The sequence below is a fragment of the Marmota marmota genome, unplaced genomic scaffold (assembly GCF_001458135.2).
Source record: "Marmota marmota marmota unplaced genomic scaffold, marMar, whole genome shotgun sequence".
Taxonomy (NCBI): Eukaryota; Metazoa; Chordata; class Mammalia; order Rodentia; family Sciuridae; genus Marmota; species Marmota marmota.
In genome coordinates this window covers 4,937,851-4,954,627 of record NW_025999864.1, presented here as the reverse complement: position 1 = coordinate 4,954,627, position 16,777 = coordinate 4,937,851, and positions in this window count along the sequence as shown.

Genomic DNA, 16,777 nt, shown 5'->3' with positions numbered 1-16,777 from the left:
TAAATTGGTGCCAGGGGAGTTTCTTTTTTCTCTATGACTGGAACCACAGTGAGACTTTCTCCACAATCCAGCACTTTTAAACACTTCTGTGCTGTGTGGGCAGAAAACAAGGAGGAAGGAGCTCTTGAATGCACTTTTCACCTGGTTTAAACAAGAGCTTTGATTCCCCCCCCCCTTTTCCTCTTAATCATTTTGGAGTTTTAAATGAAAGCTGTATGCATAGAGTGGCTTTTAAAAAAAAACTCTGTTTTGGATTATAGAATGCTTGCATTTTAATATTTAGATCATCAGTGAGACCATCCCGCAGACTTGTGGAATATGGCAGAATGCTGGGTGGTTCTTTAGGCAGTTTTACTGCTCTTTTCTAATGCACCTCTGTAGGTTGGCTAATTAGAAAAGCCAACTAGATATTTTCTTCACCAAATCAGAGTTGGCTGGAAAAGACTGCCTTCTTATGTATTCCTTTAACCAACATTTACTGAGCCTCTGCTATGTGTTTGTGCTTGGAGTTGGGGATCCAAAGACAAATGACACAAAATCTGTGTTCGCTTTTTATCACTGGGACAAAATACCTGAGGAAAAACTTAAAAGAGGAAAGATATATTTTTGACTTCTGGTTTCAGAGGCTTTCTGGCTTCATTCCATGGTCTGTTGGCTCCTTGGCTGTGGGTCTGTGGCAGGGCAGAACCATTATGATGAAAGGGTGTGGAAGAGCAAAGGTATACCTTGTGGCAGCTAGGATCAAGAGGTGGGGGGGGATGTGCAAGAAGGGGTTGGGAGGAAGGTTCTTGAAACTAGAAGCACCCTCAGTGATTTACTTCCTCCAGCTAGGCCCTACCTCCTACAGTTTCTACCACTTCCCAATAATCATCAAATTATGACTCCTTCAAGGAACTAACCCATTGGTGAGTTAGAGCCTTCAGGATCTAATCACTTCCCAAAGCCTCATCTCTGAATATTACTGCATTCAAGACCAAGTCTTCAACACATGAGCCTTTGGGGAATGCTAGATCCAAACCTTAGCAAGTTCCCTGCCCGGAAGGGGCTTAAAGTCAGGATGGGGAGTCATGAGAAAGGGCACAAATACAATACTATTACAAGGTGACTATGCTGTATCCTGAAGATGGGTAGAGTTAGCCAGGTGCAGAAGGTAGGGATAGGAGAAACAGGGTTTACTTTCAGAGAAGTTTTAGGGTCATAGCAAAATTGGGCATGTTATAGAGGTTTCCCTTATATCTTCCCAGCAAAGCCTCCCCTATTACTAGAGAACATCTTATACCAGAATGATAACATGTGTTAGAACCAATGAGCCTACATGGACCCATTTTTATCACTCAGTGTCTATAGTTTAGCTTAGGGTTTAGTCTTGCTGATATACATTTAATTATATGCATCCATTATTATAGCATCATACAGAGTGCTTTAACTGTCCTAAAAATCCTCTGGGCCTCACTGATTCATCCCTTTCTTCCCCCTAATCCCTGACAACCACGATCTTTCTACTGTCCTCATAGTTTTTCCTTTTCCATAAAATCACATAGCTGGAATCAAACACTCTGCGGTCTTTTCAGGTTGGCTCATTTCTCTTAGTAATAATGCATTTAGGTGTCTCTCATGTCTTTTCCTCTCCTTTCCCCTCCCCTTCCTTTCTTTCCCTGATCCATCCATCCCTCCCTCCCTCCCTCCCTCTCTCCCTCTTTCCCTTCCTTCCTTCTTTCTTTCACTCTTGTGTTGGGTGTTGAACACAGAATTGCTCTACCAATGAGCTACATCCCTAGACCCTTTGGTTTTTAAATTTTAAGACAGGGTCTTACAAAGTTGCCAAGGCTGGCCTTGAACTTAGGATCCTCCTGCCTCAGCCTCCTAAGTTGGTGGATCAACAGCATGCACCACTATGCCCTATGCTTATTTTTAAGTGCTGAATAATGTTCCATTGACTGATGTACCACAGTTTATTATCCAGTCACCTACTGAAGGATATCTTGGTTTCTTCTAAGTTTTTGGCAAGTCTGGCTATTTTAAGCAGATAAAGCAGAACTTGAAAAGGACAAAGGAATGGGAGGAAGGCCCAATGTTCACTTAACACAGTGTGTGAAGGGATGTAACAGGCTCATCTTTCCTTTTGGGAGATCATTCCAAAACCACAACTTGGATCTGGTTACCTTGGTGGCACTTCTACCATTATAATGTACCACCTCGTAGAGCTTGCCTAGAAACAGATAAAGGAAAATCTTATATAATATTCACAAGTTTACTTGGTTAATTTTGCAACTTTATTTAAAACAAAGAAACTTACAAGGATGATTTTGATGTTATGAAAATCAAGTCAAGAGAAATAGTAATTTATAAGTTTGAATAGAGTTTGGCTTTCTTATGACTCAAAGAATTGTGTGGTTTTGGTTTTTGGTAAAGGCTCCATTGCATATTTTGGAAGGAAGCCCAACATTGGAGGTTGGTGGTAATGCTGGTGGTGTTGGTGGTAAGCTATCCAATTTAGCTGAGTGCTGGCGAGCCACTCTCCAATTAGAAATAAACTTAATAATAAATGAGTCACTCTGAGAACATAGTCTACAGGCTCATTAACAGGAAAACAATTACTGTTCCTGTTCGATACTTTATGAACTAAGTGGGGTTTACATGACAGATGTAATTATCCGTTTAGCATGCCTGTGATCAATCAGATCAATATTTCACTTAAAGAATCTAAAGGCACCCTATTTTTTTCTGACAGACTTTATTACATCTCTTAGGGTAACATACATTGGCCCATCCTATAATATTCCTCTTGAACACACTCGAGTTATTGATGAGCTCCACCAGCATCTGTGTCTCTGAGAAAGTCAAGTGTTCACAGCTTGAACTGGCATTTTATTGCAGTTTTCAAAAGTACTTCAAAAAGCATAAGGTGCTATGTGAATGTCAGCTATTATTATTATTTTGTTTTGACTCATTCCCGCCCCACTCAGGACGGTGAAACACCTCAATGTGAGGATCTTTTCTTTATACTATTGAGCTGTTTTGAATTCATGTTATAAAGATGCATATGTCCTTTGGCTCAACAATCTCAGCTGGAAGGATGAATCCTGAGTTAAATAATTTTACAGAAGCAAAAAGTTCTTCTGCCTTTTGCTGCTTGTTGACTATAGTAGGGGGAAAACTCAGTTCAACTTGTTAGCAAACAAACTAGAAACTAAATACTTAACATTATAGAGATGCTTAATAATCAATGTCTGAGGAAATATTATGCTAGTATTTAATATGGCAATTGCAAAGAATAGCATAGAAAGATGGAAAGATGCTAGGCTGTGATCAAAAGCAGAATGTGAACTGACCCATATGCATATTCATGTAAAATGAATAAGCCTAGAGGGGAAAAAAAAGTGATGTTAGAATTTGGGGAGGAGATTAAGGAGATGGAATTTACTGTGTTATTCATTTGTCGAAATGCCTCTTAATATTGATGTGATAGCTTGTCAATGATTATTAAATTAAAGTCTTTGCAGGACTTTCATCCAAAGCATGCCCTCAACATTTAAGTTAGGACAACCTTTAATATAAATTATTTATTGATATGAACTCTAAAATTGCACTGAGATCTTGCAGGGGAAAAAAAATGACTTGGTTTGTGGTTGAGGGTTATTAATACTTGCCCCCTAGTGGCTTAAAGTTGTAAACAGTTTTGGTTTAATTTTTGATTGCTTCTACTTATGTCCCTTTTTAAAGGGACATAATACTTCTTAAAAAATTAAAGGGCATATGGAATGTGTCTGAAAAAGTATCAAATGGTCAGTCCCTTCCAGCTTTAACTGGATCTTTGTAGCTTTCTTTGCCCCTGTTTATGAGACAGAGTGGCATAGAAGTGGGGAATGGGGCTTTGCAAAGGAGAGACTTGGATTCATGACCTGAAGTTCTTCCATGTACTAGCTTGATGACCCTAGACACATTTCATTAGCTTACTTTCCTTGTCTGCTAGATGGAATCATAATAGTACTACCTTGTGGTATTCTTTGAGGCTGAAATTTGCATAAGATTGTGCAACATGGCACAATGATAGCATGTAAAATTCTATTACTGTTACTATTTTCCCAGTATTGATTCTGGGGTCATAGTGTTGATCTCAGTGCTTGGGATAAACAAAGAAATACAAAAGTTTTTAGGTGTTTCAGGGGATTTCCAACTGCCTAACGAGGTATGTTTCAATTCAATAGAGGTAGAAATCATAGTAAGCAAAGGCTAAAGAAGTGATGCGATTATTTACTTTTGCTCCTGAGACAGCATTTTATGTCTGTGTCAGTGGTATGCATCTCATAATTGATAATGACCCACTCTCTGGCAGCTTACTTGGCAGCATCTTTTGGTTTTCAGTGGTATATGAAATAATGGTGCACCTTGAACTGATGATGTCACAGATTCAGTAAAATGAAGTGGTTAGTAATGTAACATTTTAAAATATTTGGTCCAGGTAAAGCGTAAAATAAATGATAAGCATTATCAGATATAATCCTTAAGAAGTTCCATGAAGTTCCTGTAATCCCAGCAGCTCTGGAGGCTGAGGCAGGAGGATCACGAGTTCAAAGCCAGCTTCAGAAACTCACTGAGACTGTCTCTAAATAAAATACAGAAAGGGAGGGCATGTGGCTCAGAGGTCAAGTGCCCCTGGGTTCAATCCCCAGTACCAAAACAAAACAAAACAAAAACAAAACATTTATGAATGTAGGAAATGAAAAAACCACAGGATAATTTTATCAATGAACTTTAAGGCAGGGAGGTTATAAGGCAGGGCTCCCAAGGTCAGTGCTGAGCTGAATTGCTAAATAAGTGGAGCTGATCTGGATAAACTGAAAGAGAAAGGGTAGGGATGCCTGGAAGAGAGTTGTTGTCAGAGTAATTCCTGCCTGGAGAAGTGCTGCTAGGAGGCAGTTGCCCGATGTGGTGCTCTGGCTAATCATCCCTCATTAGAACCCTCCCACCCCGTCACATTCCTTTAAAGGGAGGGGTCGGTACAGTCTTTCATTAGTCTGATTTCTTTTCTTATTTGTTTTGCTTTTGAATTTTAATTGCTTTAAGCAGAATTTGCTGTGTAGTGCGGATGCCTCACATCATCCCTGGCCTTTGAACACTGGATATCCATAGTCCCTCTCAGCTGTGTCTCCAGACTTTGCTGCCTGTCCCCTGGGGTGGGTGGGATAAAATCGCCTCCAGTTGAGAACTACTTGTTTAAAGAAATTAGCATAACTGCCATTTTTTCTTTTTCTTTTTTTGTACTGTGTGTGTGTGTGTGTGTGTGTGTGTGTGTTATGGAAGAACAATCACAAACTCTAGAATTTGCTTTTTTTATAACTCTTCTATCTTGCTACTGAAGTCTCACCAGTGGACCACAATGCTGCCATTGTGTAATTCTAACTAGCATCTGCTCATTCTCCAGTTTACCACTAATTCTTAAGTGCCTGGAAGCATTTTTTTTTTTTTGGTTAGCTTTTTGCTTTGACATGATTTTAGATTTGTAGAAGAGTTCCAAAGATGGCACAGAATGTTCCTGCACACCTTTCTCCCAGCTTCCTCCAATGTTCGCCTCTTACATAACTGCTGTGCATTTATCAAAGCTAAGATCTCAGTGTGGAGTGATCCAATGTTACTCACTAAACTACAGTCTGTATTGGGACTTCCTCAGTTCCCCACAAATGTCCTCTCTGTTCCAGGATCTAATCCAGGGTGTTTTGTTGCATTTAGAGGGAACATGTTTACAGAGAACCATGCTCCCTTTAATAAAAAGGTATTTTGTGTTTATCTGGTTTTTGTTCTTTTAAGGGTAAGAATATAGCAGGTATTCCTGAAAAGCTACCGATCTTAGAAAATATCTAAAAAAATTTCCTGCTGCAAAAAAATTCAAACACTAAAAGTAGGTAGAATATATAGCATTTTTAAAATCCTCATTGTCACTCATTAAGATGAAGTGTCTCTGGTTTTGCTTAAAGAGGAAAATTTCATCTGGAATTGATTCCCTCTGAGGCAAAGACAGCTATGGGAGTATATATTTTCCAAGTCTCTGAAAAAGTAACCTACAGGTGGCTGTTTCCTGACTCTTAGTCAAATCAGCCTCATTTCATGGTTTTTCTATAAGTGATAATGCTAATGGATGGAACCAAAGGTACAGTCCCTAATTACTATTTCATATTTAGGGCAAGCTGAGTCCTTTCCCAATTCTTCCTGACAAATGCAATATGAACACTAAGTGACATGGAAAAGCTATAATCTATCGAACCTGGTAAATGTGAGTTGTAAGTAATTGCTGTTTCTTCTTAGTCTCATTTGCTGCTCAGCTATTTCTCATTAGGTGATCCCTTAAAGTCAACCTGATTCAGGAGCAGATCAATACGAGGGAAACCCTTTTGTCTTCTTTTGGGGCATAAAATTTAAAAGATGCTTAAGTCAATATTCCTTTAATAATATGTCTTACGGAAATGCCTGGGTTCCCCCTTCTTGTTATATAATTAATTGAACTGCCTGCCACCCACAAGGTATAGTCGTTACCACCCATAATTCTCCTTTGGCCTAATTGCCATTCTGTTTTCAGTTCTATTTGTCTTTAGCTATTTTTTTTCTTTCCCAACAATGTTGAGCATGCTTTGTACTTAGTTTTATCTTTCTGTGCTTTTGCTTCTAAATGTCAGCATAATTTTTCTGCCTTATAATATTGGAGATGTTATAACCATCAATCAGCCCAATAGAAGAACAGAAAAGATTAGATATCATTTATCTGTATTGGTTGTTCATTGTAATGACCCAGTGGACAACATGAACAGATAATCTGTTGCTTTGATGGAAACTAATTATTCTTAAGCATGACAGCCTCGAAATAGCTTTTGTGACATTGTTTTTAAAAATGACGGTGACCTAGTTATTATTAGTGCAAGCAGAGTTTCAGTTGTGTTCTCTGATGATTTCCTTACAAAAGCAACACAACAGTTTAGATTTGTTATTGCTGCTTCTCAGGAAAAACTGAATCGAAATTAAAGAATGTCAAAATTTCAGTTGGCATTTGAATATAAGGACTATTCGATAAAAATTCACCATTCTCTAGAGAAAAGTAAAAGTAAAATTACAAGAACTTTACTAGGATGGGTTAACATAGCTGATTTTTATTTTGCTGCTGGTAATTGTATTAATCATGGGATTTGGAGAGTAAAATGAATTAAAATTCACTTCTGATGGAAGTTTTAAAATGAAAAAAAGCATTATCCCATGATTAATTTTAATAGGACTTATCTGAAGAGATAGGAAAATGTTTTATTTTATAGATATTTATATGCAAAGTTCAAGAAAATCCCAATATACTGATATATTTCTATTTTTATATACTGTTCTTAACATCCTTTAGAAAAATTGGTATTCTAAAATGGTACTTGTGTTACTGACCTAATCGTCAAGTTATTGTTATTGAACTATAGCAGAGAGCCACCTTCGCTGTGCCTTAGTTTGAGATCAGAAGCAAATTAGTTGCCTTCACATGCCTAATAATTCCTTTTGTTATAATAGGTTTTGCAAAAGCTTTAAGCTTTGGGGATATTTTTGGAGATGATAGGGCATGGCTAGTATATTGAAATATCTGAAACAAATTTATGATTACTAAGTAACATCACTGTAAAGTAATTCTTATTATTAAAAAAATCAAACAACACAGAAATAAGTATAATGAAAAATCAAAGTGTTCTTTTACCTTTGACCTATTCCAGCTTTCTCATTCCCATTTCCTTCTCAGGAAAATTGCTTACAATTTGGTGCATGTATCTCCCCAGGCTTCTTCTCCACCATGAATTGTGTACAAATAAGTGTGTGTGTGCATGCACAAGCACAAGCGTGTACCCCCCCCCCCATGGATTAATAGGCCATTATACTTTTGTAAATAGTCTATAGTTCTGTGCCTTATTTTCTCCACTTAAAATACGTTTTGGATATTTTTCACCAATGTGTGTGTATGTGTGTGTGTGTGTGTGTGTGTATATAATTCTTTGTAAAAAAACTGGGCCTGTGTATTTTAAACTATTAAAAAGTTCTATGAAATAAGATTTGTTTTTCATATTATGCTTAGGATTGGGGATGTGGTCCAGTGGTAGAGCTCTTGACTAGCATATGTGAGGTCCTGGGTTTAATCCCAGCACAGATAAAAAGGAAAAAAAAGGCAAGAAAAACCCCTCTAGGCACAGATAACTAGAAAGAAACTCAATTTGAGCCTTAGTTCTGTGTTGGCTTAGGTTGATTACTTCTGACTATATCCAAAGATGAAACTGATTCCCTGTTAGAGATGATGTGAACCCCTGTTTAGGGGAACTGCAGATTGGAAATTCACCTCTGACACAAATGAGTAGGTCCCCTCTCTGGACTTTAGGTTCCCCACCTGAAAACGGGAGCTGAGGTGGCCTGGGCCTTATTTGATCCCATCGCCATCTAAATCTTAACATACTCTATTTGTGTTTTCTGAGCTAAAAGCTGAATTTTGACAGATGATAATTCTTCTGGGGTTAATTATAATTGTATGCTAGTGACAGACAGCCAAAAATTTAAGTATGAACACTTCAGGTCTATTTTTACCAGTAGTGGGCATATGCCTCTGTTTTTGAAAGTACTACTTGGAATGGCCTTTGTCACCACTGAAGTATGATAGTGCTAACTGACAGGGAGAGAAATAGACAGTTGGCGCTCTCTCTCTCTCACTCACTCTTTCTCCTTTTTTTTTTTTTTTTTTTTTTTTAAGACTGAGCCTCATTAATTTTCCAAGGCCAGCCTTGAATTTGTGATTTCCTGCCTCAGCCTCCATAGTGGTTGGGATTACAGGTGTGCATCCCCTTGCCAGGCTTCAGCTAGCTCTAATTGTATCCACCTTGCAAGGATCAATGGGGAGGCTTACTTGTTATTACAAGTAATATGATTCCAAATATATCTTCAACCAACATTTAAAACTTGGGGTTAACTTTTGAATCTGTACTATATGAAGGATGCTTATCAACAGGTGTTCCTTTATCACATTTACTTGTAGAATGACAGATTCAAATCCCATGATAAAAGCACCTGTAACTACCACTAATGAGCACTTATTATGTCCTAAGTGCTTTATAAGTCACTCACAACAACCCTACACAATGGTTTACGAATGAGGAAACGGAGACTCAGAGAGGATAAGTGACTTGTCCACAGCACAGTTAGTGAGCGATGCCCCTGGGATGAAGTGAGAAGTTAACCGTAACGGAATAGTCACACGGTTATAAAATGGCTAGAAATGTAACCAATACTTCATATGGTCACAGGTCTGGTCATCTTCAGATGGCAAAAGCTGACGCTTCTCCCTTCTTAGCATGGTGCTCTAAGGAATCTTGACTTAAAATTGGTCCCCTTTTCTCAGGCAGGCTCATGATGCTGCCTATGGTAGTCAGTCCTTTTAAAAAGAGTGTATAAACAAAGCACTTCCTTATATTCTTTCTGCAGCCAGCTACAGATCATTCATGCTGACTTTTGCAAAGCTCCTGCCCTGGCAGACAGGCCCTGGTATTGGAATCTGCAAAGTTGATGATTAGTCGAAACAGTCTGGACTGCATCCACAGGACATCTTGTAGCACAATCAAGCACCACTTCATCATGCCTGGTGACAGGAGTGTTCCCGTTAAGTCTCCATCAGGAGAAAGGAGCCAGAGAATGGCTCAGCAGCTAATTAGACAAGGCAACATACAAGGCTAGTACATGCCTACTTCAATAGGCTGGAATGGTGGACCTGTCAAGTGAATCTGTCTTGGCCTCTGTGCTTTATACCCATTACTGTACTAGTTGAACATTAACACTCAGGTATCTGCTGATTTTCTCCAATATCCTGGCCCATGCAGAGAAGGAGCTGAAAAGGAACTGTATGTCTTAAAGATAGTTCCATGCTTCATTATCCCCCAAAGCATCAATCTTCAACTCATTGTTAAAGAAGCATCACAAGATGCGGAAATGTGGAGAGGATGGGTGGAAATGCAGTGTATGGACTTTTCAGTGTCTCTGCTATGATTTCCCCCTTTCCTATGATGGTTGTTTTTTTGGGGGAAAAAAAAGTCAAAGACTTTAAAAAATCTAAAAGGTTTCCCTGGTGAGACAAAAGCCAATAAAAATTGCAAATGTTTCTTTCCCTCTTGCTGCTGTCACTTAAAAGATTAAGGTTAAAAACAATCTTAGATTCATGTATGTATTTTTAACAAATTGTCAAAATATAAAGGCAGGCACTCTAAAATCTTTGCAAACAAATATCTGGAAACATAAAGACAAATATAAAAAATTACCTAAGTATACAAAAGCAGCCCCAATAGCAACAAAACAATTATTTTATATCAGGGTAGGATATATTCTTTTTTTCCACATTATTATTGGTGCATTATAATTATACATGATAGTGAGATTCTTTGTTACTGATTGGTGCATTCACATGATATAACAATATAATTTGGTAAATATCAAGAAGTTGATAAGTGCCTCACAATAACCTTATACTGTGGTTTACAAATAAGGTGATAGAGAATCAGAGAGGATAAGTGACTTGTCCAAAGGCAAGAGTTAGTGAGTGTGATTGGGATGAAGTAAGAAATTAACAGTAGCCCAGTATCTTGCCTTTCCCTCTCCTCCTACCTCCCCATGACCCTTTCCTGTACTGCTCTTCTTTGTATTTTCATGAGATCCTTTCCCACCAGTTTCCTTTTTTTTCTCTCTGACTTCTACATATGAGAGGAAATATATGACCTTGACTTTCTGAGTTTGACTTATTTTGCTTCACAATGTTCTCAAGTTCTATCCATTTTCCTGCAGATGACATGATTTCATTCTTCTTTATAAGTTAAATAAAAATCCATTGTGTATATATACCATGTTTTCTTTATTCATTAATTATTGGACATTTAAGCTGGATCCATAGTTTGACTATTGTGAGCTGTGCTGCTATACACATGAGTATGCATGTATTGCTATAGTGTGTTGACTTTAATTTTTTAGGATAAATGAGAAATGGTATAGCTGGGTCATATGATGATTCCATGCCTAGTCTTTCAAGGAACCTCCATACTGATTTCCATAGTGGTTGTATTAGTTTACAATCCCATCAACAGTGTAAATGTGTTTCTTTCCCCCCACATCCTCTCTAGAATTTATTATTATTATCTGTATTCTTTCTTTCTTTTCTTTTCTTTTTTTTTTTTTTTTGGTGGTGCTGGGGATTGAACCCAGGGCCTTGTGCAAGGCAAGCACTCTACCAACTGAGCTATATCCCCAGCCCTCTCTGTATTCTTGATGACTATTTTTGTAAATGGAGTGAGATGAAATTTTAGTGTAGTTTTGAGTTGCATTTCCCTAATTGCCAACAATGTTGAACCTTTCTTCAGTATATTTGTTGGTTGTTTGTATTTCTGCTTTTGAGAAGAGGACAGGATATAGTCTTGATAGCTTAAACAATTAACTCTATATGATATATCAATTTTTTGTGTGTGTGTTGATGAGAACTTCTCAAATCAATATCATTTTCTACTCATTATGGAAGAAGTAGATGTTAAAAGTTTAAGAATACTCTTAGAAACATGTATGCAATCCAATCACTTCACAGATGAGAGTATCAAACCCTGGAATGGACATATTCATTGCCATGGCTCTTTCCTGACTTGGCTCACTGCTTTTTCTACAACACATGACATCATGATGTAGGATTTGGGGGCAGAACTCCTTTCCCAAGGCTGAGACATGTGGGACCAAATCTAGCTCATAATCTTGAGAGATAGAAACAGTGACTATTAGGGACCTCCAAACCTTCCACTTACAGTCTGTCTATAAAAATGATTTAAATGTGTATTTCTGGTAGTGAGATACTTTCAGCTTTTGATTAAATAATTTCAGTTTATATATATATATATATATATATATATATATATATATATATATATATATATTTGATGGCAAGTCATGATGTATTTATGCTAATTTGTATACTCTTTTCTATGTAGCACTGTAGACTCTGCCAATCAAAGAGCAAGGAGCAGTGTGGTTGGTTGAATAGGAAGCCCTGACTCAATGCTAAGTGAACACAAATGAAAATAACAATATGGTATTGTTGTCTCCAGAGCTAGGAAGATATCATAATGTGCCATCCAAGAGTAGATTCCAAAATGCATGAGTATGACTGGCATAATTATTGCTCATTTTAGCTTGGTGGATAAATTTTCCAATCATATAAGTAGTATTGTTAGAATAGCTAATAACGAAAATAACATCGAATGCTGCAGAAACTGGAATTTGGCTCTTAGACCCAGTTTCCTGATCCAGTAACTAGGATTGTGAACATCCCCAAACATTAAATCTATGTAGTCCTCAAATCCTTCAGATGTAAAATAAATGCATTCAAGGAATTACAGGGAGATTTCCATGTCGAATGTTGAATGATTCTCCATGTTCACATGTGGCTCCTCTCTAGGAGAGATTTTTTTATTTTATTTTATTTTTTTTGTAGTTGTAGATGGACAGAAAGCCTTTATTTTATTTGTTTATTTGTTTATTGTGCTAAGGATCGAACCCAGTGCCTCACCCATGCTAGGCAATTGCTCTGCCATTGAGCCATAGCCCCAGCCCTCCAGGATATATTTTTAAAATAGAAATATGCCACTCAGCTCTCTCTCTCCCTCCACCACTCTTTTTTTTCTCTCTCTTTGCTTCTTGGCTGCCATGACCTGAGCAGCCTCCCTCCATCACAACCTTCTGCCATGATGTTCTGACTCACTTAGGCCCAGAGCAATGGAGTTGGACGACCATAGACTGAATCTCTGAAACCTTGAGCCCCAACTAATCTTTTCTTCCAGAGGGAGAGAAAGAGAGGGAGAGAGATGTTTATAAATAAGGGAGATCAACGGCCACAATTGAGTCACAAAATGTACATTTCATCAAGAATTAACCTCAAACTGGAAGCATGGAGGAAAACAAATTCCATCTTTGATGTACTAAAAGTTGCGTGCTTTGAATTTAGATTCAGCCAAAAACGTGGGCTGGGAATGGAAGGCTACTGATGAAGACTGAAGGCTGAGTGGGGTAAGGTGGAAAGAAGTGGAGAGTAAAAGCGAAGAACAAAGCTAACCATAATCTCAAAACCTGAAGACGGGGGTTGTACGTGGGATTTTTTTGTTTTATTTATTTTTTGTTAGTTTGTTTCTTAGTCTATACAATGTTAATGGGAACAGCATTTGCTAAAAACACACAGAAAAACAAAAACCAGGATGAGTTTCAGACTTTTCTTAAAACATCACAGTTTGGCTGGGTCCTCAATACCAGCATGGCAACACTTGGCTGGAGCATGCAGTGGCAAGCACCTTTAGAAGGATTTATTGTGCTCCTTATTTTCCACAGTCCCCGCCGCTCCCTACTGCCAACATTGAGGCCTAGTGTCATTTTTCCATTTACCTTTGCACTTGGTATTTTCATCTAGTAGAGTTAAGGTGAAAACAAGCGATGGCTTACATCCATGATTTCATTAACAGTGGGAAAATAAAACTAGACTGAGTGGGATGTGTGGTTTTCACACCCAGCAGGCTACATGCATTGATGTTATATGCTTTCCTCCTGAAAGCATCTGAGTTTTCAAGCTCTATCCTAACTTAAACTCTGTTATTGACTCAAGTAGTGAGGGGAAAAAAAATCCAACCAATCTAGAAAAAACACAGTATAAGACATTAATCCAAATCCTCTCTGTACTCCATTGTATGTTCAATTGATTATAATTCTTTAGCTGGTTTGAAGCGATCAAGGCTAGAATTCTGAAGTTCCTCTGTTTTGTAAGCAGGTGATGGTGGAGAAAGGGCAGGGAGGAGATAGACAAGACTCTGATGTGGGAGTGGAGACTCTTCCTCTGGCCTCTCTTGCCTGGAAGCCAACTCTCCAGCTATGCCAAGGAATGCCCTTGTGGTGAATTTGCCAGAGCAGCTACTGTCTACAAGTCATCTTGCTCTAATTGTTTGTGGTTCCCAGTTAGACCTGGAAATTTTTCCAGAAACATACTTTGGGGTTGGAGATTTGCTGTCTCATATTCTAGAAAACCTGGAAAGCCTGTTGCAGTGACTTTTAGATCAGATCTACAGTAGCCAGTCTGAAGTGATTTTTTTTTCAGTCAATAAGGAATATCTTGATGGAAAATCTAATTAAATATCCAATTCCTGAACTGTTCTTTTGTTGTTGCATGACTTTTTACTCTCACCTGTTGTGTTCCTCAATTCTTTAATTAATGACATTATGAAAATTTCAAAGGAGCTACACTGATGTGGCACCATTAAAATGCTAGTATAGACTTGAAATTGGATTATGAAATTGAGACTCAAGACAAGTCAGAGCCCTTAAATTGAGTGCAATTTTTAAAAATCTATTTTGCTTTTAGTATCTCATTTTTTCCACCAAGTGCAAACAAAATCCAGAGATATCAGGGGACAATTGGACAATTTTGGGGGGCTCTTGCAGAAACAAGGAAACATAGCATTTTGGTGTGTATACTGGGAGGAATCAATGGAGCATTTAGGAGGGGTAAAGTCAAGCTTAAGACTCAGATAAACATCCTGACATTGCAGTACTCACCCAGGGCTTAGACAGCCCTCTTTGCTTGGGAAACAACATGAGAACAGCCTTTGTTTTTATATTCCAGTTCATTACTGGTGGGACCTTAGCCAACTAGAAAATGTTGTCAGAACAGCTTTAGAATTCAGACAAAGAATCACGTCAGTTCTTATTTTAGGCGAACTGGTTCCTCCCATTCCTCCTTCAGAGAAGTGAAGTGGGTTTCCCCTGATGAGCCTAATTGAAAGGACTTGCTTCCACTTGAAAGATGTGGCAAACATCTGGCAAAGTGAGGCGTGTTTGGAACTATGTAGAAATCTTGGAAGAGACCAGGACCCGCAGGCATAACTAGCTAGATTCAGGGCCAGGGTCACTAGTTTCATGCCTGACTCCTTCATTCATTTGACATTGACCTTGAACATGACTTGGTTGTGTGTTTCCCCTCTGTTAAATGGGAATGATGAGGTGATGAGTCACATTTACCATTGGGACAATTCATTGTGAATAACTGAAAAGCATTTTGCAAGCAGAAGCTTCTACAGGGACCCAATTATGCTAAAATAGTTGGAAAATTTTTGTAGTATGCAAATTTCAACCAGTAACAATAAACTATAGATTTTACTTCATAAGGAAACATGTTCATGATGCCAGGACAATTTTAAGTCTTTCTTATTAAAGGAAATGCCATAGAAGAATAAGGAGAGCAGAAGCAGTTGGTTAAGACCGATAAAATGAAAGATATTTTAATTTATTTTATTCACTTTAACATATATTTATTACACAGGGTTGGAGATAGCAATAAAGATGCACACAGGGATAGGGGTGTAGGTCAGTGATTGAGCACTTGCCTTGCATGTGTAAGGCCCTGGGTTCAATACCCAGCATCACACACACACACACACACACACACACACACAAGTTCATACAATCTTTGTTCTAATGAAGCTCATTGTATATGGGGATTTAGAAAAGAAACATTAGTTATAAATTCTAATCCAGTGGTATAGGCAAATAACCTCCCATGTCTCAACTTTTAGATTTGAAAATTGGGGTCGGTACCCTCCAAGGTTCACTCAAGAACAAAATGAGTAGATTTATATAAAGTACTTAGTACTGTGCCAGAGAACATGGAGATCTTTATGGCAATAGAAAAGTAAATCTTGCAAAAGAATTTTTTTAAAGCTCTCTTTAGATAATTAATTATCGAAGGAATTTTTTTTTTCTAATTCTAGGAAGACTTCTATAGATTGAGATATGTTTGTAAAAAAATGATGAATTAGACATGTCAATTGTCTCACACACAATTATAGCCTCACACCATGTCTAAGAGGTAATATGGAAGGGTTCCCAAAAAAGCAATAGAAAAAAGAGGAGCTAGGTTCTAGGCTTGGTTATGTTCAAACCTGCCTTAGAAAAGTCACAACTTTATGAGCTTCAATTTATTTTTTTCTTTTCTTTTTTTTAGTATTTTATTTGTGGAGGTAGTTTTATTGGGTATTTGCATATGTTCACACTTTCCACTATGTATACATTCATTGTGTGAAATTTTTGTACATTAATTATACCTCAACAAATCAGAAAGTAATAAAAGGGAGCTTCAACTTTTTTCTTCTATGAAATAGGTTGGTGGGTCCACTTATATTTGTGGCCGACTCCAATTCCAAATTTTATGATTTTTCCGTAACAAATATTATTGAATAGTAATGACAAACAAAATACAGCACTGGTGCCAATTATTTTAGGAAGGGACTTAGACATGAGGTGATGCTAAGAAGCATTATCTGCATGTAGAGGATGGAAATTATAGTATGAATAAGAAAACAAATTCTAGTCTAGACTGAATCCTTAATAGACAAAGTATTTATATGTAAGTGTTGCAGATCACCATGGATAGTGAGTGTTGCTTAAGAAAATTGATAAACAAATCAGACAACAGATTCAGAATATGCCTGAGAGCTCTCCTTCTCTCCCCTCCTCTCTCTCTCTATCCTCCCCTCCCCACTTCCTTCCCAGATGCCATGAAGTGAATAACTTTGCCTTACCGTATGCTTCTGCCATGATGTCTGCCTCACCTCAGGCCCAGAGCAACGGGAGCCAGCTGATCATGAGCTGAAACTTCTAAAACCAAACTTCTAAAGCCAAATAAATCTTTTCTCTCTCTCTCTCTAAAAAAAAAAAAAAAAAG